Source organism: Sminthopsis crassicaudata, chromosome 5 (assembly GCF_048593235.1).
Source record: "Sminthopsis crassicaudata isolate SCR6 chromosome 5, ASM4859323v1, whole genome shotgun sequence".
In the NCBI taxonomy this organism is placed as follows: domain Eukaryota; kingdom Metazoa; phylum Chordata; class Mammalia; order Dasyuromorphia; family Dasyuridae; genus Sminthopsis; species Sminthopsis crassicaudata.
Genome location: NC_133621.1, coordinates 33813859 through 33841262, shown reverse-complemented (window position 1 = coordinate 33841262; position 27404 = coordinate 33813859).

Genomic DNA, 27404 nt, shown 5'->3' with positions numbered 1-27404 from the left:
GACCTGAGTGAAATCAATTAATCTTGTTGAGCCTCAGTTTCTTCATAAGTAAAATCAGATCAACTAGCCTCTAGGGCTTCTTTGGAAGTCTGGTAAAATCTTTGCATTCCACCTTGGAATAATGCATTTAAATGTATAAATAAATTCCAGGGGATTACAAAGAAAACCAAAAGTTAATGAAAATAAAGATGCTATTTTTCCCCATCCAAATTCATAGACCTCTTGAAATCTCTTCAGGGTCCCATGGACTGCGGGTTAAGAAGAAATTAGAGTGGCAACAAGATGGTAGAGCAGAAAGATTACTGGACATGGAATAGCAGGATCTGGGTTCAATTCTCAGCTCTGCCACTTATTCCCTCTATGAACCTGAGCAAATACATTTTCTGGCCCTCAGTTTCCTCATCTGTAAAATGAGGGTTCTATGTCTATTTCTGACCCTCACCACCCAGCTCCAAGATTCTAGGTTTTAATTGCAGACTCTTTCAGGGATCACTTGACTTTTTCTACCTTTCCTGGTCCCCTAGTATATTTGCAATGCTGAAAGTTAGGGGGAAAGTCCCCTTCTCTCTTGCACATTTGAGAGGGAAATCACTGGGAAAGCAGCAGGTAAGCTAAGGCACCCCACCCTTGTCATTGTTCACTGAAGGTATTTTTGTGTGACGGTGACTGAACTTGGAGCTTGACAGAGTATTGGTTTCTCTGACAGCTCTCACAGATAAAATCAAGACTTTGTCATATAAATTGAACAATTTAGACAGAGCATCAACCGCAATAGAATGAATGTCGGTAAGGAAGCCTGGAGGGAGGATTCTTAGAAAATTAGAACTCAGCCTCTTCTTTTTTTCTTCCTTCTCTTAAACCTGATATTGAACAATTTATCAGCTTTGAGGGTGAGAAAGAGATTTGGGGAAAATCAAATTTGAGCCCAGAACATGCAAGTATTTGTCTTCCTGAGCTACCAGTGGCCGGGCGCTTCTCCTTGGTTTATAACATTTATTTCCCTAACACCAAGTCTGAGGGTTGGAGGGGTCCCTCCTGAATACAGAGAATGAATTGCCTCCTGGCTACAAAAGCTTCAATAAGCTGGTCTGCCTGGGATGGATTTATTGCTTTTCATGTAAAGAGACCCAGCCACCTTCACATCGATAGCATCGTTTCATTTGTCCTGCTTTCATCCTTATGAAGAAGTAAAAGGTAACTGGTCCTGCAGTGCATTCCCAGGGGGCAGGACTCATATTGTCCATCTGTTACGGTACTGACCCACCATCTCCGGGCCATGTTATCATGGGCTTCTCAGTACTTCATCTTACTGTATTATGCTGGAACTCTATCTTTCCAGAAATCAGCAGGAGTCAGGACCACTAAATGTCTTTATTCTAGATCTTTACCGTCCCCTCCAACGCCAGGTCACAAGTGCGAGAGAGCGTGAGTTCCACCACCCAAGTTTCTCCTACTCCTCCCACACATGTCACTTCCCCCTCTTTGTCCCACCAATCAAGTCAGCACAGAACAGCTGGGGAGGGTCAACCTTCAAACAAGTTAATAGGGAACCGTCCAATTGGCAATTAGTCTCACGTGCTTCATTATCCAAGTGCATTGCTCAGTTCTAGCCCTTTACATCTCCTGCTTTCTTTTGTTTTAGACCACAGGTGGTCGAGCCATCCCTGACTTTTCAGGGAGGTGAGAACCCCAAAAAGGAGGTGATCACGCCCCCCTGACTTCCCAGGAAGGGAGATGAAAAGCACCAAAGAGAAGTAGGGATTTGCTAGTGGTTTTCTGGATTGAAGGGCCTTATTTGAGACAAGTATGCACAAACCCATCAGCATGGGAGATATTACACAAGCACATAGCAATAACGCAGAGGCTATTAGTGGTGACTCTCCCCACAGTCAGTGCAGACTCGATGTGGTGTAACAAACAGGAATTGTACATGCAAATAGTGATATAACAAACAATATAAATCAACACGGTTTTGTAAAAGATTTCCAGAACTCCTAGAAGGAGGGTATGTAAACACCAGACACACATACCCCTTCTTCAGCAACCAAGAGATAGTCCAAAACCAATCTATTCTCCATTGCTTCATTGTTAGGGAATCCAATGATCCCCACAAGGTTTTGAAGCCCAGCAACAGTCTTATGATGTCTCAGAGAATCCAATGATTCCTGAGGATTTCAGTCCTACAATAGTCTTATGATGTCTCAGAGAATCCAATGATTCCTGAGGATTTCAGTCCTACAATAGTCTTATGATGTCTCAGAGAATCCAATGATTCCTGAGGATTTTCAAGTCCAACAGTTTTTGATGTCCATGGGTCAAACGCCATAACTGCCAGGTTCTTTCAGTGGTGGGCACAATCAGCAATGGAACCACCCGATGTTTCTTGGGCCTTCTCCTTCGTTTCAAGGGTCTGCTCTGTCTCTCTCTGATGGACAAGGCGAATACGGCTCGTTGGCACCCCTCTGATTCCTTCTCCATCTGTAGAGATACAAGCAAACCCTCTCCCCCAAGCAGTTAACCTATCTGGTCCCTTCCATTCACCACTTTCTGGGTCTCTCCACATCACCTGGCGATTATCTAAAGACAATGGAGCTGCTCGCACTGGACACTGCCCTTGAGGTGTTCACTCGGGAACCAACAAGTCAGGGCATCAGTTAGGGCATTATATGAGTAGGTATAATAAAGGCTTTTAAGATTACACGTGGTTGTTCTTGAGTGCGCTACCGGTTATTAAGCTATAGATTCAAGAGATTGTGGCCAGAGACCTTAGAAGGCCTCAGAGGAGGCGAGCCGGGTAGAGCTCACACTGCAAAGGACAGTGGTCAAAGGTACTCTGGTGGGTCTAGGACAGAGTGGTGATTGTAACTGCCAGGAGAGCACGTTACAGTCTTATCCCAGCAAGTCATCACTAGTGACACTAGTTACCCTTTACAGGGCTCTTTAAACCATATTTTACATGCGCTATCACACATGGACCTTCTAAATCCCCTGTGAGGGAGGTACTGTTATTATTCTCACTTTACAAAGCAGGAAACTGAGGTTCAGAGAGGGGGTGATTTCTTCATGGAAAAACAGTACGGTAGGATTTGAATCCAGGCCTTTCTGGCTTATGTCTCACTTTCTAGCCACGGCAACAGATAAATTGTAGCTTATATTTCTATGCACTAGACAGATTTCCCTTACCTTTATCGTCACCGGAAGTGGTGAATTTTTATAGGATCATAAATATAAATCAGGAAGATTTTTTGTTTCATTGCCCATTCCCCTCAATTTACAGAGAAGGAAACAGGTCAAAAGGGATTAAACACGAATTCCCTTAGGTCACGGGGGTAGTAAGTGACCAAATGAGATTTCAAACCCGGGTCCTTTGATTTCAGACCCGACTTTCTCGGATTTTGTGATTCCCAGAGTTCCAACCTCACTGGCTGAATATCTCTACTTCACAGGCAGCCGTTGAGATCTCTGGAAACACCCCAGAATCTCCTTAGTGACTTCTATAGGGCTCAGTGTCGTCATCCTCGCGGACACACAAAGTGGATGAAAAATGCATGGCTCCCAGATTATGCCATGAGAGACTGGTAAACCAGCCGGTCAGTCCCGGGACCTAGGGCAGGCCCTTCAGTGAACCGAACACTGAATCCATCAGGAGGAAGAAATGACTTTAACAAGCTGAATTTTCCATAAGCATTACAGTGTTTAGCTTTGAAGGAAAAAGCCTGGTATTTGAAAGAAAATATTAGACCAATTTTGAGTCTCCTTGGAAGCTTTTCTTGGACTGCTTCCCCCTCCCCCCCCAAAAAAAGATCTCTGACTTCAGCTAAGAAGACTCTCATCAAAATAATCATCCCCTTTGCAGCCCAGCGTGGGATTAGAAAGCGCAGCCGAGCCCACCTTTCTGACACTCAGACCTGAGGCTTAAAGCAGAGGAGAGAGGCAGTGGTTCGGAAACTGCCAGTGGCAGGCTGGTGAATATTCATAGATGCAAATGAACTCCTCAGGAGCCCGTTAGCCAGCAGGTTGGATGTGTCCCTGTGGGAGAAATGTTTTTTTTCTGGGGTGCAGGTACTTTTCTTACTGGTGATTCACCTGGACACCAGCTCTGAACTAGGACAGCGATTTGGCTTTCCATGCTGGGCCCAGGCCTTTGTGGAGATGGGACCGTCTCCAGGCGGCTCTTATCTCTCATCTGGTGCCTTCGCCCAGGCTGGCTCCGGTTGCCCAAGGACCGAGGGAAGGACGGGGAGAGGCCCCCTTGTTCTGTGTGGCTCCGGAGCCCAGAGAAAGCCACAGGCCCAACAGCTTCCCCGTCCCCGACACGCGACATCGAAGCATTTACGGACTGCAGAGCGCTGCCAGGACTTTAATAAAGGGAAGAGAGCTGCCTTTGCCAGTGGTAGAGTCTGAGTCTCCAAAGGATCATGCAGGTCTCCGGGCGGGCGCTCTGAATCTGCCACCATCTTGTCCCTGAGCTGGGCTGCCCGAGCCTCCCTTTACACTCTGCTTTTAAAAAGGTGCTGGCTGCCGAGAAGCCTCCGGTTCTGAAATCGAATTCAGCTTCTTCTTGGCAGTCGGCATCCCCCACAATTCAGCACTGCACCGTTCCAAGTCATTTCAGCAAGTAAGTCCGGACTCAATGCAAAGAATCAGGTACACAAGTGTACATAGTATAATAAGTAAATGCAGATTGTGTGTGTGTGTCCACAAACATGTTTGTGGGCATATCTATATATTATCTATAGACCTAATAGTATGCTATATGTGTAATAGTATATATGTACTAGTATATATCTATGTGTGTGTGTGTGTGTATATGTATGTACATATATATGTACGTATACATACACACACACAACACACATAGATAAAGTCAAATGGAAAATCCCAAGCCCTGCTTGACCTTCCAAGTCCAACCCTGACTTTCCCCTCTGCCTCCTATCAGAATTGTCTTTTACCCTGGTCTCCCTCAAGTAGATGGTGAGCTCCTGAAGGCAAGGACTCTGGGGTTTCTCTATGTATAAACCAGCATCTATCGCAGTAAGCATTTAATAAATGGTCATCCGCTCACCGAGAGGCCGACAAGACATCTCCGGGCCACAGCTCACTGAAGATGAATGTGGAGGTTCTTAGGTGCAGCCGTTCTGGAGCAATGTCCAGAGCTTCAGTACGTGGCCCGGGAGCAAAAGGGGCGGAAAACGCTGAGCCTTGATGCACAAGAGCGAAGACGTCCGTTTTGATGAGCTTTTGGAATGGCGCAAGTGTGTTTGGAAAGCGTCGACCTTTTCAGCCACCCCAAGGTGGTGTAGCTCTTAGGGGCGAACTAAAGCATCAAGTTAAAACCACCGTGCGCGCCTCTGTGAATCTGAGAGACGAGGAGGGATTCCCACTAGATTATGGGGGGCTCTCCAACGACTCCAAATTCATTTTCCATAAAAGGGCCACTGAGTTCTTAGAGTAATAACATAAGGCAGGAAGTCTGTAGGGAAACTCTTCTGAGCAGAGGAAAATTAGTTAAAGAGAGATGACTTTGGCAAGATAGGAGATATATATATAAAACTACATATTTATACATCCATCTATCTCTATGTATCCATGTATAGACAGATATGGATATAGATTAGATACAGACATCTAAGGGCCCGGGTTCCCTTTTGGCAGAAGAATAGCTGAGGGCTGCTGGCTTTTCACCTTCCACCGAGGCCCGGGCCCCTAGATAAGGTTGTCAGCCTGGCGGCAGCAGCAGGGCAGCCACGGGCTCCCCCAGGAGCACAGAGCAGAAGCCCGCCCGACCTCTCTCTTAGGGCCCTCCCTGCAGCCTGATCTTTTAAGCAAGGACAGAAGATTTCCCGGGAAGCCTCAGCGTGGGGGATTGCCTTGTGGGTGACTTTAAAGTCTAGGGAGGGGGCTCCTGGAGAAGGAAGGGGAGGAAAGGTCTCCCCTGAGGAGTCTGCACGGAAAGCGCCGCCGTGGGAGCTGAGCCTGGCTGAGTCCCTCGGATAATGGCGCTCCCAGGGGAGCTTGTTCCTGAGCCTCCCACAGAATTGCCTCCGGGGAGTTACGGGCCATTTGGAGGCTGCGTGTGCTTTCTGAGCCTGCTGACGGGCCCTGGGGTGCTCCGTCCTGTTTCCCGCCCTGCCGGAGGCCTCCTGGGGCCGTTTGCCTCTGCTGCCCTTTGTGGGGGTAGAACAGACCCTGCTCCCTGCTGCTCCCTGAGGGCTTGTGTGGGAGCCGGAGAGCCTCTTCCCCAAGACGGAAGCCGAGGTACATGTAGGCTGAGATGTAACGGGCAGGAGGAGGAGCCTTCTCCCTGGGAACAGGCCGCGGTCTTGGGTGAGGAGGGGAGCGATAAATGACTGCACTGGTGAACGGTTTCGCCGGCTGCCAGCCCCGCCATACTCAAAGCCTCAGCGTCACACAGGCTTCCCTAGGACTGAAGTGGGACAGGGGACTGTGAATCTCCAGATTGGAGGGACAGGTTTCTACTTGGGTTCTCAGTCTGGGTCCCTTTGTAAAAAGTAATTGATATTAATTGCACCTGGAGGGCTAATTAAAGACTAGAGTGTCAATGACAAAAGGGAGATACTAACTGTAACTGGGGTGCCTCAGTTTCCTCATCTGTAAAATGGGCTGGAGAAGGAAAAGGACAACCGATCTAGTATCTCTGCTAAGAAAACCCCAAATGGGGTCTCAGAGTCAGATAACACCTGAAAACGACTGAGAAACAAGAAAAAACTATAACTACCGATTGATATTGGGGACTCACTGGAATGGGGGCTACCATCGGAGGTATCTCTGGGACCCTGAGGGGGTGGGGCTGGCAAAAGCCAGTGTGGCCCCTGAGGGTCCCATTTGTCAATGTAAGAGCCACGATAAATAAATGGAATTAAACGGCAACATTCCTGACATCCAGACCCAAGAGCGCCGGCTGCAGTTGTTATTAGGAGATGTGGCTGTCCATTCCCCCATAGATCCCTTCTGTATCCTCAGCCAGTAAGACATAATTAATCAAATTCATCACTGTCTGGCCTTCATAGTCTGGTAGGCAGGCGGAAGCCTGGCCAAGTCTAAGGAGAAATGGCATTCTCCCAGCCCCCCATGGCCAAGCACCTCCAGTACCCTCCTTCTGCGGTCACCCCGGCATCCGACCCTCGTTGCAGCCTCTGGACCCCTTTTCATCCTCCTTGCCTGATCGCAAGGGTCTCTCAGTCTCCAGTAAACTCAAAATTGTAAGGTTGTAGGCTCACACTGAGCCTGCTGGGACACACAGATCCCTCCTTCCCTCCTCCCTCCCTCCCTCCCGCCCTCCTTCCTTCCTTCCTTCCTCCCTCCCGCCTTCCTTCCTTCCTTCCTTCCTTCCTTCCTTCCTTCCTTCCTTCCTTCCTTCCTTCCTTCCCTCTCTCCCTTCCTTCCTTCCTTCCTTCCTTCCTTCCTTCCCTCCTTCCCTCCCTCTCTCCCTTCCTTCCTTCCTTCCTTCCTTCCTTCCTTCCTTCCTTCCTTCCTTCCTTCCTTCCTTCCTTCCTTCCTTCCTTCCTTCCTTCCTTCCTTCCTTCCTTCCTTCCTTCCTTCCTTCCTTCCCTCCCTCTCTCCCTTCCTCCCTTCCTTCCTTCCTTCCTTCCTTCCTTCCTTCCTTCCTTCCTTCCTTCCTTCCTTCCTTCCTTCCTTCCTTCCTTCCTTCCTTCCTTCCTTCCTTCCTTCCTTCCTTCCTTCCTGTAACTGTTTCCCACTTTTCTCTGTTTTTGCTTTTTGAAAGGCAGTCTTTTGTAGTAGAAAGAGAGATTGTCCCCCATTTGGGAAAGAGATTAGGTTTGAAGGCCTTGAAAGGGTGAAATAAGTCTCTTGTTTGTCTTCATCTTCACTGACTCTCACAGGAGAGAATTCTTCTGGCAGGAGACACATTTAAAATGGTCCTTGCGGATAATCCAGAAGAGCTGGGCAGGAGTTGTGAAGAAGTCCATCTTATACCGGGTGTTTCTGGAGAGACTTGAGAGTGTCAAGGGCCATTGCTAAAGTCAAACCTGGCTTTTGAGCTGTACTGATGCCGTAACCTCAAGTTCCCCGTTACAGTTCACATTAAACTGCTTTCTATTGACAGAGAAATCGAATACAGAGATTTCAAGGGGGCTCGAGGACAAGTTTATTTTTTCCAATTAATTAAAGAGTGAAGAGTTAGGACTTTATGGGATGTTTATAGGCAGAACAACAATGCAGAGATCTAATCCTGTCCCCCTTAGGCTGAGACAAAGGATAACGGAGATGCCATGGTCAGAGTGAAAATGTGCTCTGCGGGGCTGAAGGCTTTGAAAATTGTCATTCAGCTCATTTCTCCATTCTCTGCTTATCTGCAGTTCTTTCCCTGACGAGCGATGTAAACATGTCCTGAACCTTCAGGGCCCGCTGTTTTAAAGCGTTCACGGGGATCAGCTCTCCCCCTTCCTCCTCAGGTGTGCTATCCATCATTGGACCCAAATTCCCTGGTTTATTTCTAAAGTATTGTGGAACTGATACAAAAGGGGGAAATGATCCCACTTATAGAACCAAATCACTTCCCAGACCCCCCAAACATGAAGAAATCAGAGCTCTAGAGGTTTGTGTCCTGGGAATTTAGCACCTGAGATCAATGCGGATTAGTGGGAGTGGGGAAGAGAGACCCTGGAAACCTGAAACAGGCTTGTGTAATTACTGTTAATAATGGCAGCCATTCCATGTGAGCCAGATCCACTTGAGTTTTGCACAGTTGTGCAGACGGGGCGGGGGTGGAGAGGAGCCCCATGGCAGAGGCTTGGCAGGAGTTAGGTCCCAAGATGGGAGAGATAGGTCTATATTGGGGCATTGGGGTTAGACCCCCAAGTTTGTTGGGGTTTACGTCACAAGGAATCTCAAAAGAATTTGTAGCTTAGACCAGAAACAGTGCCTGACACATAGTAGGTGCTTAATAAATACTTACTTTGATTGGTTTATCAGTCAGATTTGGTAAAAATCACCAACTTTTAGCATTTTCCTTCTCAACCTTGCATTAGGGTTTAATTTTAATGCTCCGTAGTTCTTCTGAGGCTATGAAAGGGAAACCCGAAATTTAATACAACTAATTTATTTTCTAAAGGTCTGAGGGTACTCAAGCTTAGTTTGTTGTTCAGTACTAAGGTAACAATAAATAACATCCTCTTAGAAAAAGCCCTGGCTAATTTTCAGTGAGCAATGACTTCTTTTTCTATCTTCGTTATTGACTTTTGCAAACTGCACCAAAGGAAAAGGATTTAAATGAGGTTTGAATGTATCCAATAAGATCCATTAAGTTTCCAGTGAAAAGAAAAATGTCTGCACCCTCTTTCAGCAATGGCTTTCCATCATTTCCTTTTTCTGATTCCTCCATTACAATAAGACTCCCCCCACCCCACCAAAATGAACATTCTGAGGGAGATGCAAGGTTCTAGATGAATGGGGAACCCTATTGGAAGAATTTTTAAAAAACAAAGTAGCACAAAATATAAACATTACTAAATAAGCTAGCATGTAAGCTTCTTTTATATTTATTTATTATTATTTTTTTATTAATAGTTTTTTTTACCAGATGGGTAATTTTACAACATTGACAATTGCCAAACCTTTTGTTCTAATTTTCCCCCTTTTCCTCCCCCCCAGATGGCAGGTTGGCCAATACATGTTAAATATGTCATTCTTTTATATTTATTATCCACCACTGAGATCCTGCTTCCAAGCTCGTCATGACCTGGGAGGAATACTGAATAACTCTAAGTATGGTCCCATTAACCAATCAATCAAGGGGTAAAAAATAAAGCATCTATTAAATTTCTACCATGTGCCAGGCCCAGTGCAGAGTGCTGGGAACACAAAGACAAGAAATGCAATGGTCTGATTCTCAAGTAGCTTATATTCTATTAGGGGATACAATATGCATGTATGTATGTCACTTGTATAAAGGAAATATATAAAAGACAAAGAATCTGAAGAATCATAAGGTTTTTAGGCCATCCAGAAAAATCGGTTTAGTTGTTGGTACTCCAACTGTGTTGTGGTAGTAGAAGGATTGAGCCAGATCTTTCCTGTAATTTTCACTCTGAACGTTTAAAACAGGTATAATGCAATAAATAAAAAATTAGGACTATTATCACATACTTCTGTGCCCCCCACTCAGAAAATTCCCAAAATTGGGCAGAGATTTGGTTTTCTACATTATTTCTCTTAAGGTTAGAGGTGGTCTAAGCCTACAAATTCTTTGTGGTAAAATAGGGCATTTGAAAGCTCAATGTTGGCATAAAGATAGAGTGAAAAAGCAGGGTGGGAGAACAAGACCCTAACTCCAGGCCTCTTGCTTGTTGAGATACTATTTGTATTCTGGACGTAAAGAAATTGCATCTAAATGGAAAGATGGTTCAGTGGTTATCTTTGAGGCAAATAAAAGAGTTGACAGAATCTAGCTTCTCCTGGACCTAAGGACAATTGGAAACTTGTATGATGCTTTATCTTTAAAATGATAGACATAGGGAAGCAGTTTAACATAATCACCACTATCTGTTGTAAAGGTAGAGAGAATACAGTGGTAAATATTAATTTTCCATCCCTTTATCTTTCCAGCACTTACCACATATTAAACAATAAATGTTTGTGAGTAACTATTGATTTACTGACAAGCTTGACAAAATCCAGACTAAGTCAAGATGTACTTTAATATGTACTTTAATAATATATTTCATGACTTTAAGGTGAAGGCAGGCACTGGTGAAAATGATGAAAAATATATTGGAAAATATAGGTCAGGAAAAAAAAAGGAAAAGGTCTCAGCTTAATGTATGAGTATTTTCTTTAAGAAGAAACTTGAAGGCACTGAATACGGAAAGCACCAAATAGCATCACAAAAACAAAATTGATTATTTTAATAGCTAGATGGTATAATAGATAGAGTGCTGAGCCCGGAATTAGAAATACCTGAGTTCAAATATGACCTTTACTAGTGGATGACCCTGACATTTAAACTGTTTACGTCAGTTTCCCCAAATCTAAAATAAGAATAAAAACTAAAATAAGAAAAAAAAAATAAAAACCCTCTCAGGGTTGTTGTGAAGGTCAAATGAGATAATATTTGTAAAGTGCTTAACATAGTGTCTAGCACACAGTTGGCGCTTAATAAATGTCTATTCCCTTCTAATCCTTAACAGACTGACTACTAATATTGGAGTCATTTCCAAATCAGCTGTCTCTATGCATTCAGATCCTTGACTGGTTAACACAAAGGTAGAAATCAATATCAAATCAGAAGAAAGGTTAGGAAGAAGATGCTTCTTGCCATTATAACAGTTCCAGCCCGGGCAATTTTCACAGGCTTTTAACTCTGAAAAATGGGAAATAAGTACAAGTAAAGGCATTGATCCCATTCATTATCATTTCATGGAGAAATTTAAACGGCACAAAAGGATGCTAAAAGAACCCAGAAACTGCCTCAGCTAGTGAACACTTGATCCCTTTGGCAAGCAGAGAGAGATTTAGAATTCAAACTTATCCACAAATAGTATAAAAAAAGATAAAGAAGATTACAAGCAGCATCTCTCTACACACCAGTAAAAAGCTGTTCAAAGGAAAAAGAATCTATAAAAAACTTGGCACGTGCTCCAAGTCGGCTGGATAGTTCCAAGAACCAGCCATGTATGATCAGCATATTTATATGATCCACCATATATCATATGACCCATGATTCATCCGTAGATGGAACTGGACGGGAAACAAATAGAAGCACAATGGGAATGGTTTCCCAGCATTTCCATGATCTATTCCCTTTCTTGATAGCAGTGAAACCATCATAGTAAGGCTGGAGCATCTCAGTATTTAGTTTGCTTTATGAGAATGCAAATCACTCAAAAAAAGAATTAGTAGGAAGTCTGAATGTGACCAAAGACTAATAGAGTAAATCAGTGCTAGAAAGAACACGGCCATAAAAATTGTAAGGCTTTGATTTTCAAGATGACTTCAAGGTTCCTAAAGGATTGAAAAGATCATAGGTGGCCTTTTATTAACAAAAAGAACTGAGATTTCATTAATTAATGTCCCCTATAGCTACTTTCTAATTTTTATAAAATCTTTGTTTAAGCAGCTGGGGTACAGAAAGCATAGAATCCCACTGGAATTACTTTTGATTACAAAAAAGTATTAATTTAGTTGTGTCCAACTCTTCTTCTTGACAGAGATACTGGAATGGTTCACAATTTCTTTTTTTGGAGCTTATTTGACAGATGAGAAAACTGAGGTAAACATGGCAAAGTGCCTTGCCCAAGGTCACACAGCTAGTAAGTGTCTGAGGTCAGGTTTGAACTTACTGATTCTAGCCCAGTGCTCTATCCATTGCACCATTTAGCTGCCATTTAATTTGAGAACATAACCTTTAAAGACTGTTCTCCAACTACATGTGTCTCCTGCACATTCAGTAAATAAGCACGTACTATGTATCTGGCACTGTATTAAGATCATATGGTAGATGGAACTAGAGGTTGATTCCATGATTCTCTCATCATCTATATGTCAATCATCAATAGTATTGATTGATTGCAGTGGGAGAACTGCTGAAATACATGGGAGCCACCTGACAGCGGCTGCTGGAGATCTGACCCAGAATGGATCTCCTCTTGTGAGAGGGTGACACAAGGAGACTGAGAAGCAGTTGCTGTTCTCTGACCTCTCTGACTCAGAGGCTGCCTCATTGTCTGACTTCTCTCCTCTTCCCTCTGCCTCCAATTTATCTCATCCCCAATCTGCAACATCTGTGTCAGCAAAGGCTGCCCTGCAGCATCCTCAGATAGCTGTGGAGGCTCTCAGGGAATTGATCTGTCCCTTAACAAAGTAGATAGAGTGCTGGACCCAGAGTCAGGAGGACTCATCTTTCTAAGTTCAAATTCTGCCTTAGACATTTACTCGCTGTATGATCCTGGACAAGTCACTTAACACTTTTCCTCAGTTTCCTTGTCTGTAAAATGATCTGGAGAAAGAAATGGCAAACTACTCCAGTATTTTTATTAAGAAAATCCCAAAAGGGGTCACAGAGAGTCAGATTGAATAATAAGAGCAAATGCCTACTTTGGATCAGGTGCTGGGGATAGAAAGAAATCTTCCAGGAAGCATTTCACAAGTGACTTGCTAGCCACTCTGCTAGATACTAAGAATAAAAAAATAAAATAGGCTCTGCCCTCAAGGAATTTATAATCTATTGGGCAAACCTACTTGCATATCCACATATTTGCATGTGGGGCATAAATTCAAAATAAACACAAGATAGTTAAAAAACAAGATTGTTAGTGAGGGAAGAAGGGCACTAGCAGTTGGGAAATCTACAATGACACGAAGTAGATATGCCTGAGCCTTGAAGGAAATTATCAGTGCTGTAGGTAATGGTGAGGAGGGAAAGGGAGATGGAGAATCATTCAGGGGTCTAAAAGAGAGAAGTGGCTGGATCTCGTGCAGGAAGGAGAGTCAGATTCCGAGGCTGGAAAGGTCAGACAGAGACAAGTTGTGGAGAGTTCTAAAAGTCAACCAGGTGAATTCATAAGGTGTTCATCGGGGTCAGGGAGAACGCCAGGCAAGTCTCTAGATGGATTTGAGGAAGGCATGTTTGGCGTTCAATGCATCAGAGAGGGATTCAATGTTTTCTGTTTTCCTCAATGGGTAGAGCCGCAGAGAGGCTTGATGTATAGAAAACAACTGGACTTATCCCAAAATAGAGAAGTCGGGTCGTGGAAGAGGCAGCTTCCCCCTCCATGGATTCTTTAAGCGAATGCTGGTTGGCCATTTACCAAGTCTGTTGGAGCTAGGATCCTTTTTCAGGTGGGATTGGGCTAGATGGTCTCTGGAGTCCTTAACAACTCTGAAATCCTGTGCGATAAAAAAGCACAAGTGCATCCTCTGCCCCTTTCCCACCACGCTGTGGCCAGCCCTGGGGAGGCCGAGGCCGGCCCTTGTTTACCCCTTGGATGAGAGAGACCCTGGGACTAAAGAATTGGTGAGCAGCCTCCTGGGTGAGCGGGTCGTTAACACAACAGTCTCCTCCCTTTGCAGACAGACTGTTCAGAATACAGACTTTCCTGTGCTGTGTTCCATGGTTCATGGCAAAGAAGCCAGACTAACTGCAGAAGCCCTCATTTCCAGGGATTGCAGCAGCCTGACGGAAGTTAGTTGGAAGTACCTGCCTCTTCTGTCCCAGTTTCAGAGGCTGCTCCGGGATCAGTTTGCCTGCTACAAATGGACGGGCATTGGTAAAGTGCTTCCCTGGCATTTGAGAAAGCTAATGCCCCTTTCATGCGCATTTAAAACCCCAACTGAAGGATGGGAAGAGGGGCAGTTTAGAGACTTCGAGCAGCCAGGCTTGTCCAGAGCTTCCCGATGAGTGCTCAGCAATGTTCCTGCCTGCCATGAGGACGTGGGTGCACTTGGGCTCTGCTTCCAGAGCCCCAGTGTTCCTTCTGAGCACTGCCAGGTGCCCATAGCTACGGGCTCCTTAGACAATTAGGAAATAGCACGTTCTCTGCAGTTGTTCGGCGAGTTAGAAGAGATGCAGGGGAAGGAGGGAAGGAGAGAGCACTGTGAGGGCCCTTGCAACTCTAGAGCTGAACACAGGCTCAGTTTCCTCATCTGCAAAGTAAGGAGGCTGCTAAGACACTTAAAATCACCCCCAAGTCACCCATTTACAGGCTTAAAGTTGAGCCAACTGCCACTGTCAGGGCCAAGGACGGGCAGGAAGGGCACCACGGTGGGGAGGATTAGCTCTCCGTCTATCCCAAGGTTCCCTGCCTTGCACTTTGCCCCGATCCCGAGGGGTGCAGAAGAGCGGCATTGAGCCAGCTGCTGGTGGAGGGCGACCTTGACTCTACATACCTTGGGTCTGTGCCTGGGACTGCACAGACATGCAGCCCTCTCCCCGGGCTCGGGCAGAGGCCCATCTGGGGCCCCGTCTGGAGCTGCAGACGGGCCTGGGAAGAACCAGAGCTCCTTGGGTTTCCTCCCGGCCGTGGTCTGCCTGGAACAGCCAAAGGCCAGGACACGCTGACCTGGACTGAGGAAGCTGAGAGGTAGGAGCCCTGACAAGGCCCTGTCTGCGAGGGGCCGCTGATGTCCCCCTCTCCTTATGCAACTCTGACCTTGTGCCTGCCCCTGTGAGCTGGCCGGCCGACGTGGGTGGGACGGGCGGTTAATGGGATGACTTTCCCATCATGTGACTTGGGGCCCATCTATAAAATACAAATGGATATTCTGAATCCCAGGCTCAGATTGCACAGACTTTATTCTTTTTCCTATTGGTTTTCTCTTACACCATTAGCAGACCTCCCCTATCTGCTCATTTCCTCATTGAACAAGCGTTCAGGAGCATGAAAGCCACATCGAGAAAAGAATGGACAGGGATTTCATGGGACGGAGCTTCCGGCAGAGAAAACTCACTCCGCTCCAGGCCAGCGAGTTGGGTCTGGCTCTGAGAAGTGATGGCAGGGGGCCGGGACCAGGTCTGGAGGGTACCCTGTCCACCACACCAGAGGGTCTCACAGTAACGACAGCTGACGTTTGTCCAGGGCCTCGGGGTTTACGGAGCTCTTTATGAAGAGCTGATCCCCTCAGCAGCCCTGCGGGGCCATAATCCTGATTCACAGGTGGCAAAGCTGAGTTTAACTCAGTCATGATGTGACTAAGGTCACGCAGCCGGGTGATGTCCAAGCGGGGATCTGGACACAGGCCTTCCTGTCCCAAGCCAGAGAGGTTCGATTGTGTGCGTCTATGCACGTGCACATAACATATACACCCGTGTCTGCAGACGTCTGTCTAGTGAATTTGCATGGCTATGAATAATATGTATGTATTGTAAATATGTGCCCATCTACATATACGCGATATGCCTATATAGTGTATATAATTAGTTTATCAGTTATGTGTGGCAAACATACGTACCTGTAGAGTTAGTGTTTCCGTTATGTGTGTGTACATCTATGTTTAAAGATCTATATGGGTGTGCATGTATTTCAGGTACATGTGTATACATACCTGTGCATGTAACATAGTTAATCTATATGCATGGATATGAATGTACATGTAGTTATACATCAGTTACGTGTATGTACACACATTTACCTATAGTTCGTATATGTCATAATGTATACTAAGATCTCTATGTCTATATATACACACGCACATGTGAACGTATCACCCGCACACGCACAGTCGCAGACACACGTGGGCAGCTGAGGGTGCGCAGAGCCCAGACTTGGAATCAGGAAGATCCTCTTCATGGCTCCCAATGTGGTCTCACACACTGGCCAGCTGGGTCACTCTGGGCGGTCACTTCACCTGTTTGCCTCAGTTTCCTCATCCGCCACACGAGCTGCAGAAGGAAATGGCCAACCTGCTCCTGTATCTTCGCCAAGAAAACTCCAAACAGGGTCATGAAGACATGATGGAACAACACGCACCCAGATAACTGCACTCTACATGCGTGCATATAACCATACACACCCCCTGCACGTGGGGCCACATGCACATATGTTTTTAATAAGACATTTAAGTGACTGGGGCCCAAATCAGAGTGAGGCGCTGAGCAGAAAGCGAGGAGGGGAGAAGCAAAGGCACCTGGCACGGACACACTTTCCAAAAAATGTAGCAGTAAAACAGATGAAAAGGGATCTGATGGATGGAGTGCAGAGGTGAAGGAGAGGGATTGTTCGGGCTGGAGCGGCCTGAGCCTGCTTGCAATCAGCAGAAAGGGAGGAATCAAAGCTGGTGATTAAAGTAGGGCAAAGCCTCTGGAGGGCAGCGGGCCAGGGGGCAGGCGCTGAGCTCTGTCTGGGGGAGGAGAAGCCTGACAAAGGGCGTAGTCTGGCTGAGGACTGAGTAAGGAAGAAGGGAGGCTGGTAAAAGAAGGAAGGAGAGCCGGAGGGAGCAGAAACACATGCCCTCAATCTTCAGTACCTCAGCCGAGGTCACCTGTGCTTGCTCCCTGGTCCCCAAGGGCCTGACCGTGGAAGGCACTTTAGACATGCTTATTGATTACTGACTCCTCTTCGGATGTAGCTTTGGCTCAGAGGCCGACACTTAATTGTTTCCACCGGTTCCTTCCCCAGAATCCTTTGTCCCCTTCCCTCAGTACCCTGACCTGCTGTATCACTGGGGAGCTCCCCCCGTGGGATTTCTCTCCTTATATGCTCCTGGGCTCTGGAGAAAGCCATGAAGATGAGTGGATTTAAACTATTACTTGTTTGCAGCACATGGTGTTAATTATGTCCCAGCTGCACTAAACAAGTGTCTTGTACCTTGTCTCATCCTGCAAAGATTTTCTTCTTGACTTTTAGACTTGACTTCTCTCAGTAGGAGAACTGGTGGGAAAACAAAACTTCACAGAAAGTCTGGTAATATACCCCCAAAGCCAGGTCATCCAAAGAGAAGGAAGGCAAACGGAGGAAAAGAAAGTGGAAAAGATGTCAAGCTTTTCCTAGTTTGTCAGTCAATGAGCATTTGTTAAGTAGTTATTATGTGGCGTGTCCTATGTTAAGGACCAGGACCAGGGATACAAAGAAAGAGGAAAACATAGTCCCTGCTCTCGAGGAGCTCACTTCACAATGGGAGAGGGCCAAAGGGAGGGTGGGCAAAGTCATCACTGTGCATACAGGACACAGACAGTGCAATAATGTGGAAGGCAGGACCACGAAAGGCATCCAGTCTTACCTCCGACACATATTGTCCATGGGACCGTGGCAAATCCCGTGGCTCAGGTTCCTCATCTCTGATGAGATGGCTGGTTTAGCTGGGGTCCTTTCCTGCTCCAAATCCAAATCTAAGTTAGGGTAGTTCCTGTCCTGGGGTCCTGTTTCCAACTGGATGGATACTAGAGTCAGAATGAGAACCAATTAACAAATTGTTGCTGTTAGCATCTATATCTTGGAAATAAGCCACAAAGCAGGGCTTGATTTATTATTTTGTTATCTAGGCTTAAGAAAGTGATAGAGAAAATCCATAACTGTAGATTAAATTTAAAAGTGTGTTTTGTGCCTGCTTATTGGAGAGGGGTGGGGTGGGAGCTGGTACTTAAGCACGCCCATGATTGGAGTGTTTCATGGGATTTAGAACCAGAAGGAACCTTAGGGATCAACTCATCCAATATTTTCATTTTACGCATAAGGAAACTCAGGTCACGGGAAGGGATTGAGTAAAGTCACGTAGGTAGACTGCCAAACCAGGGTTAGGATTCAGGAAATAGGAATTCCGTACTCTGGTTTGCAGGAAAATCATTTCCCTAGAGCATCCCCAAGGAAAGGGCAAAGAATCTGGACTTTATGAGTTGTTTATTGTCCTTTCACCCCTTTTCTGTTGCTTCTTGTCTGGCATCCACAGTGCTCTCTTTTCTCTGTCTCTCCCTGTCTCTGTCTTTCTATCTTCTCTCTGTGTCTCTGTTTCTCTCTGTCTGTCTGTCTGCCTCTCTTTCTCTCTGTTTCTCTCACCTTTCTCTCTCTCTTTGTCTCTTTCTGTCTCTGTCTCTACTTAATACTCTTATCTTTTCATGCTAATTCTATTCCATGGTCTCCAGAAAGTTCACACTCTACCCCAGCACATCCTGGGTGCCCAGGCTACGTGACATATGCATTTCTGAATAGATATAATAGTTCACATTTAGAAATCTATCTATAAATATGCAATTATGTGCTAATAAACATATGCTTTTAAATGTGAACTTTGAAAATGTAAATGACACCTACATCTCTAATGATTCCTCTGTCTTGCTGCTTATTATTATATCTTAATATCCACATTTTAATTTAGATCTAGGTATAATTCAGGACTCACTGGATGCCCAAGAGCTCAGCAATGGAAAATCCAGAGGGGACTAGGAACAGTTCTGCATGACAGACAGGAAACATGCAAGGGAGACCCACAGCAACAAAGGGCACTTGGAACTTGGGCCTGAAATAGAATCTTTTGGGGGCATATTTAGAGCTCAAAAGGATCTGAGAAGACATTGAATCCAACTCTACTGTTTTATACACGGGGATCCTAAGGCCCAGGAGATTTAAGGGATTTGGTTGGGGTCATAATTAGTACTTGACAGAAAGGAGGGCTTGACCCTAACTCTGAGTTCTATACAGTAGCCATTGTAGCATCTCCTATGTGTACCTGGTACATAGTAGGCATTTAATAAATGCTTGCTGACTGATCCCATTATCTCATAGTAGAATAGTACAATATTTATTAAATGCCTATGATAACAGCTATCATTTGTCACTTTGTTATACAAAGCATTCTTACACATGTCTAACCCTGACAATAGCCCTTAAGGTAGGTGCTGTTAGTATTTTACAGATGTGGAAACTGGAGCTCTGGTTGATTCAATGATTTGCAGCTGGTTAGTGTCTGGGAAAGAATTTGAACCCAGGTTTTGACTCTGCTATGGCATGCTGCCTATTGTATGAAGAAGTATTGCTAGGTACCCTGGGAGACAGGGCCATGCCCTCAAGGAGCCAACAGTCTATTAGAAGGGGAAAAGGAGAGAAAGAGAGAGGAAATGGAAGGAGGGAGAGAAGGAGGAGAAGGAGAAGAAGGAGGAGGAAAAAGAGGAGGAGGAGGAGGAGGAGAAGGAGAGGAGGAAGACGAGGAGAAGAAAGGGAAAGGAGAAGGGGAAGAAGAAGAAGAAAGAAAAAGAAGGAGAAGGAAGAGGAGGAGGAGAAGGAGAAGGAGGAGAAGAAGAAGAAAAAGAAAGAAGAAAAAGAAGAAGAAGAAGAAAGAGGAGACCGGGAAAGGGAAAGGGAAGAAGGAGGAAGAGAGGAGGGAGGGAGACAGAGACACACAGAAAGAGAGACAGACATGCACATAGAGAAAAACAGAGGAAGAAAGAAAAAGAAACACTCATAAAGAGAGACAGAGGCAAAGAGAGGGAAAAAGGAAAGATTGATCATTTCAGAAGGAGTAGTACTGCAGGACTTAAATCCTTCAGAATCTAAGAACAGATCCTTTTAAAAAAATCTTTGTACAGGGATTAAGAACCTTTCAGAAAAGGAAGGCCAGCTATTGATTTTCTATTGTTTTGAGCTAAGGAAAGGACAAAGAGAAGAGGAAGAAGAGAAAGAAGTTTGTTTCTTTCTCAACTAGATGGTACCCAAGGATGTGGATCTCCTCAATTCCCATTCCTTGCTCAAATAGATCCCCCTGACAATCTGCTACTTTGAGATCCATTTGGATGACCCAATTGCTCTCTTGGTATCTTGCTGGGATCAGCCATTTGAGAAAAGAGGAATTTTAATAGGACTTTGGGGTTGTGATTTTAGAGCAAGGCCTTCTGGGATTCCTGATGGGACCCCAGTAAGGAGTCTGGCAAACTTTATCTTGTTACTTAGGACCCTGGGGGCCCAAAATCCTAGAGCCTAGTTTAGAAAATGGAATCTTATCCTTGAGAGTCCACTTAAATCCTACTCAGATGGCTATGGAGGAGACCCAAGGTTCTCTGGGTCTGCGCCAACAGGACACATCCCCAGCAGGTCTTGGCAAACTAGAGAGCTTCCAGCAAGGCTCCGGCCAAGCAGCACCATACTTGTCCAGAAAACTTATTCCTGGTGAGTCTTGGTCTAATTGTGTCATTTTTAGGCACAGGCCTCTGGCCTGAAAGATGGGGGAATGATCCTGAGATGATCTCAAAGATCCCTTCAGAGTCTAACTGATGACTGGGTCAAACAAATTGGGGATATTTAGAGGTTCTTTCATTTTACAGCTGGGAAGGATGGTAGAGCCCATCTGGCCTTGCCATCTGCCCCACTCCCCATTGCTGTCTTAAAAATGAAGTTCAGAAAGGTCACAAGCAATGTCTTGGCCAAGGTCACACAGGTAATAAAGCACTAAGTCAAGATTTGAGCCTCCTTTCCTTAACCCCAAATATGGAGCTCTTCCTATGAGGGGCAGGCCCTTCTTGAGAGAAACCTGGTAACTGGAAATTCAGTTCAATTTGACAGACATATTTGTTTGTTCAACCACTGACTTTCCAGTCCAATTTTTTTCTTTCTTTTTTTTTTTTTTTTTGATTAAAGCTTTTTATTTTCAAAACATATGCATGGATAATTTTCATCATTCACCTTTGCAAAACCTTGTTTTCCAAATTCTCTCTCCCTCCCCCAGATGGCAAGTCATCATTAATATATATTAAGCATGTGGGCAATTCTTCTTTATATATTTCCATAATTATGTCCCAGTCTAATTTTTAAAAATCCATAATGGGAAGGCAATTTTAGCTGAACTAATAAGGAAAGAGTTGGTTTCAGAGAAATGCCTTGGAGCACGACAGGCAGATATAAAAAGGCAATGCTCTCCAACATGGAGGGAAGATAGCAAGAAGTGAGTACTGGGAACAGCTCTAGGTAAGATGTAGAAGACATACAGGGGATTAATGAGCAACAAAAGGGGAAAGGTGGTTTTGACTCAGATTCCAAGGCTCAAAAACCAGCCTAGGGAGTCTGGATTTTATCCTAGACGCAACAGGAAGCTACGGAGGGTTTTTGAGGAAGGGAGTGACGTGGTCAGAGCTGTGCAGTAGGAAGGTTATTTTGACAGGTGTATGATGGATTAGGGAGAAGGAGAAGCACAGAGACCAAATAGGTGCTGCTGCATCCTGGGAGAAAGAAGTGACAGACTTGGCAGCTGGCTGGAGATGAAGGGTGGGCGAGAGGGAACCCTAAAAGAGAACTCCTGGACTTCTCGCCTGTGTGACTGTAAGGAGGGGGTAGGCTAAAAAGAATAAGAATAACTGGCCTTGATGTGGTACCCATTACATACTGGGCACCATGCTGAGGGCTTTACAAATATTATTTCAGCCGATCCTCACCACATTCTGGGAAGTAGACGTTGTTATTATCCTCACTTTATAGTTGAGGAACTGGAGAAAAATAGGGTTAAGTGACTTGTCCAGGGTCACACATTCAGTAAGTGTCTGAGGTCAGTTTTGAGCCAAGGAAGATGAATTGTCCTGATTCCACGCCCAGTGCTCTATCTGCTGTACCTTAGCCGCCAGTACCTCCCAACCAGAACCATCTAAAAGGGAGTGGGCTTTCTTCTCCTTGGAGGTCCTCAAGAAAATGCCAGAGAGCCTTTGCCAGATGGGATGGAGAGGAATCAGAATCCTGGGTCAGGCCCCCAAGGGCCCTGCGGATCTATCACGGGTTCTCTCCCTTATTGGTCACAAGTCAGCGTCTCTGACAAAAACCAGTGAGAGACTCGAAACCAAGAGACATGGCTGCTGGAAGAGTATAATTCTAGGGGTTGGGGGGGCAGAGGGGACGCTCAGTTAAGTCTTCCAGACTCTAGATTCCTTGGTACTGTTAAGCACATCATGGATGCATGAATCCGGAGCAGGGTGCTTCACCAAGGGCCGATAACTATCTTTAGTTTCCTCTGTATTTTTTGTGTCTTTAAATACATTACTCTGGAAAGGGAATCTTGGACTTCACCAGCCAGCCAAGGGGGTCTGTGATTCACCAAAGATGTGATGCCCCAGTGAAAGGCTCTTAAATGTGGGCTGAGGAGGTGGGGGTCCGAGATCGGCTGCTTTCCTCCATCCTCCAATACTTCACAGCAGGAATTAGCTGCAGCCTTTGCAGGTCCGAAGCCGCCATGCCTTCCGATGGCTAGGTCCCTCCAAGGCAACAGTCCCTGTCTCTCCAACCTGATGAATTATATTAGTGTCACTCTATTAAGATCCTAGGATGGGACTTTGGAGCAGGGATCTTGGAGACGATCTAGTCACTCACCCCATTTTACAGATGAGGAAACGGAGACCTTGAGAGTTAAAGTGGCTCCAGGTAAGTGTCAGACACAGGATTCGAGCCTTGGTCAGTCAATGCTCTTTTTCTACTATTGATACTACGTTTCCCCATATTTTCTATACTATGTGTCTTTTGTAGCTCTTTGAGACTTCTGATGGGGGGTATTCTTCAGAGAGAATCAGAAGTGAGAAAATGGACTTGGGGGACTTCTCCAAGGGTTATAGGGTCATTGAGTTAGAATCTAAGGAACTTGAGAGGCCACCTAGGTCAGCCTGAAAATCTGCCCGCTCTTAGAGGGTGGGACCTAAAGATCAAAGCACGGACGGCGATGGCCACGCTCTCTCCTCCTTGTAAATGGGAGAAGATGCTTCTGATGTAACTGGGAAGCCCCCATCCCCAGGGGGCCGGCTCGCCATCATCCATGATGCTTTTTTCCTTCTCTTGTTCACTCTCCTACGGGCGGGGCGGCTTCAGCAAGTAGCTGCGGCCCGTCCGGATCTCGGGCCCCTCTCTCTTCTTCCCAGAGAGACAGATTGCAGAAATCCCAATTAGGCCCAGATACGTCGGGATAATAGAGGGATTAAGCTGGACTTAAACCTTGAGATTTGCACCTGGGTTTAAAGCATCCCTGTAGGAAACCTTGGAAGTTTCTGTACATCGATCAGAAAGGAGCCGTGCTGTTGGAACGGCTGATATTTACGTAGTTCTTTACGGCTTGTCAGGTAAATTCCTCATAAAGTTCCTGCGAACTGGCTGCTGGGAGAAATACTGAGATCCAGAGGATCCGGGTTTATCCGGGATTACGCAGCTAATCAGTAGGAACGATCCGTTCTCGGGGTGTTTTCTCCCAACCTGAAATTTTCTCCCTTCTCTCTCCAGCCCCGGCCATCCCTGGCTTCCTTTGAGCCCCAACTAAAACCCACGAGAAGCGTTCCCTTATTTACTGATAGTGCTTCTTTCTTAAATTATCTCTGCTTTAATCATATTTATATCTTCTTTGTGGGCAGCTAGGTGGCGCTGTGGACACACAGGAAGGCCTGAGTTCAAATTCAGCCTCAGACAAATAGTAGCTGTGGGATCCTGGGCTAGTCACTTAACCCTGCTTCCCTCAGTTTCCTCTTCTGTAAAATGAGCTGGAGAAGAAAATGGCCAACGACTCTTCTCTTTGTGAAGGAAACCCCAGTAGGGGTCATAGAGACTCAGACAGGACTGGAAACACTCGAACAACAATTTTTGCTTGTTGTCTCCCCCATTACACTGTGAGCTCCTTGAGAACAAGGACTGTTTTGTACATTATATCTCAGAGCTGGGCCTATAGCAGTGATTAATAAATGCTTCGGTCAATAGACTAGAGTCAATAAGCGTTTTTTAAATTATAGCTTTTTATTTACCAGATATATGCATGGATAATTTTACAGCACTGACAATTGCCAAACTTTTTGTTCCAATTTTTCCTCTCCTTCCTCCCCCCCCCGCCTCCCCCCAGATGGCAGGTAGTCCCATACATGTTACATATGTTAAAGTATAAAATACAATATATGAGTACATGACCAAACAGTTATTTTGCTGTACAAAAAGAATCGGACTTTGAAACAGTGTACAATTAGCCTGTGAAGGAAATCCAAAATGCAGGAGACAAAAATAGAGGGGTTGGGAATTCTATGTAGAGGTTCATAGTCATGTCCCAGAGTTCTTTCGCTGGGTGTAGCTGGTTCAGTTCATTACTGCTCTATTGGAACTGGTCTGAATTATCTCATTTTTGGAGAGGGCCTCGTCCATCAGAATCTATCATCATGCAGTCTTGTTGTTGAAGTATATAATGATCTCCTGGTCCTGCTCATTTCCCTCAGCATCAGTTCATGTAAGTCTCTCCAGGCCTTTCTGAAACCATCCTGCTGGTCATTTCTTACAGAACAATAATATTCCATAATATCCATATACCACAGTTTATTCAGCCATTCTCCAATTAATGGACATCCACTCAGTTTCCAGTTTCTGGCCACCACAAAGAGGGCTGCCATAAATATTCTTACACATGCAGGTCCCTTTCCCTTCTTTAGTATTTCTTTGGGATATAAGCCCAGTAGTAGCACTGCTGGGTCAAAGGGTATGCACAGTTTGACAACTTTTTGGGCATAATTCCAAACTGCTCTCCAGAATAGTTGAATTCATTCACAGCTCCACCAACAATGTATCATGCCCCAGTTTTCCCACATCCCCTCCAACATTCATCATTATCTTTTCCTGTCATCTTAACCAATCTGACAGGTGGGTAGTGGTATCTCAGAGTTGTCTTACTTTGCATTTCTCTGATTAATAATGACTTGGAGCATCTTTTCATATGGCTAGAAACAGTTTCAATTTCTTCATCTGAGGACTGTCTGTTCATATCCTTTGACCATTTATCAATTGGAGATGGTTTGATGAGTCAGTTCTCTGTATATTTTGGAAATGAGGCCTTTATCAGAACCTTCGACTGTAAAAATGTTTTCCCAGTTTATGGCTTCCCTTCTAATCTGGTCTGCATTAGTTTTGTTTGTACAAAACCTTTTCAATTTGATATAATCAAAATTTTCTATTTTGTGATCGATAATGATCTCTAGTTATTTTTTGGTCATAAATTCCTTCCTCCTCCACAGGTCTGAGAGGTAGACTATCCTCTGTTCCTCTAATCTATTTATGATCTCATTCTTTATGCCTAAATCATGGACCCATTTTGACCTTATTCTGGTGTATGGTGTTAAGTGTGGGTCAATGCCTAGTTTCTGCCATACTAAAATTTCCAATTTTCCTAGCAATTTTTGTCAAACATTGAGTTCTTGTCATAAAAGCTGGGGTCTTTGGGTTTGTCAAAAACACTAGATTATTAAAGTTTCAACCCAAGGCAGAAGTTCAAGGGGAGTTAGCTACTGTTGGAAGGAGGGGAGGCTAAGGGGGTTTGACCCCCAAGCTATGCTCTGTCTGATGCTGGGGTGTTTCCTCTAACCAGTACTCAGGTATAGGGCCCCTGACTGAATCCCCACCCCAACTTCCAACTAAGTGCAATGGGGATAGTCAGATTTCAGCTTGGTCTGTGACTCCTGCAACAGTCATTCAGGAGAATTTTACTTTCCTTGATGACAGGAATGTGTGTGTGTGTGTGTGTGTGTATTTGTTGTTTGTTGTTCAGCCCAGTTGTTTCAGTCTTGACCAGTTCTCCATTTCTAGTCAAAGATACTGCAACATCTGCCATTTCCTTTTCCAGATCATTTGACAGATGGGAAAACCGAGGCAAACAGGGTGAAGTGAATCACACAGCGTCACACAGCTGTTAAGTGTCTAAGACTGGATTTGAACTCAGGTCCTCTAGGATTCTCTGAGCTAGCCACGGCCTTGGGCCTGGGATGCCCGTTTCTTCCTTTTTGTAAATTGGGTAGTGAGGGGGTGCTTGAGCACAGGCCTGCAGTCAGGGAGAGCAGAGTTAAAATCCAGCTCAGACACCTGCTAGCTGTGTGATCCTGGGCAAGTCACCTCACTCTGTCTGCCTCAGTTTCCTCCTCTGTCAAATGAGCTGGGGAAGACAATGGCAAGTTTGCTCCCGTGTCTCTGACAATGAAACCCCAAATGGGGTCACGGAGAGTCAGACTGAAAACATCAGCTCAGCTCAGGTTCCACCTCCTACAAGAGACATTTCTTGCCTTCCTGGTTGTTAGTGCACCCATCAAATTGCTTTCTACATTGTTGCATAGATCAGCAGAGTGTCCATTTGTGTATATTATATGCACTTATATATGCATTACTGTATAGACCAGCAAAGTGTCCATTGTGCATGTTATATGCATTTATGTGTAAATTGTTGCATAGACAAGCAGAGTCCATTTGTGCATATTATATGCACTTATATGTGCATTGCTATATAGACCAGCAGAATGTGCACTGTGCATATTATATGCACTTATGTATGCATTATTGTATAGACCACTAGAGTGTCCATTTGTGCATATTATAATGCATTTATATGTGCATTGCTGAATAGACCAGCAGAGTGTGCACTGTGCATATTATATGCACTTATGTGTACATTACTGTATAGACCAACAGAGTGTGCACTGTGCATGGTATATGCACTTATGTGTACATTACTGTATAGACCAGCAGAGTGTGCACTGTGCATATTATATGCACTTATGTGTATATTACTGTATAGACCAGCAGAGTGTGCACTGTGCATGGTATATGCACTTATGTGTACATTACTGCCTAGACCAGCAGAGTGTGCACTGTGCATGGTATATGCACTTATGTGTACATTACTGCATAGACCAGCAGGGTGTGCACTGTGCATGGTATATGCACTTATGTGTACATTACTGCATAGACCAGCAGGGTGTGCACTGTGCATGGTATATGCACTTATGTGTACATTACTGCCTAGACCAGCAGGGTGTGCACTGTGCATGGTATATGCACTTATGTGTACATTACTGCATAGACCAGCAGGGTGTGCACTGTGCATGGTATATGCACTTATGTGTACATTACTGCATAGACCAGCAGGGTGTGCACTGTGCATGGTATATGCACTTATTTGTACATTAGTGTATAGACCAGCAGGGTGTGCACTGTGCATGGTATATGCACTTATGTGTACATTAC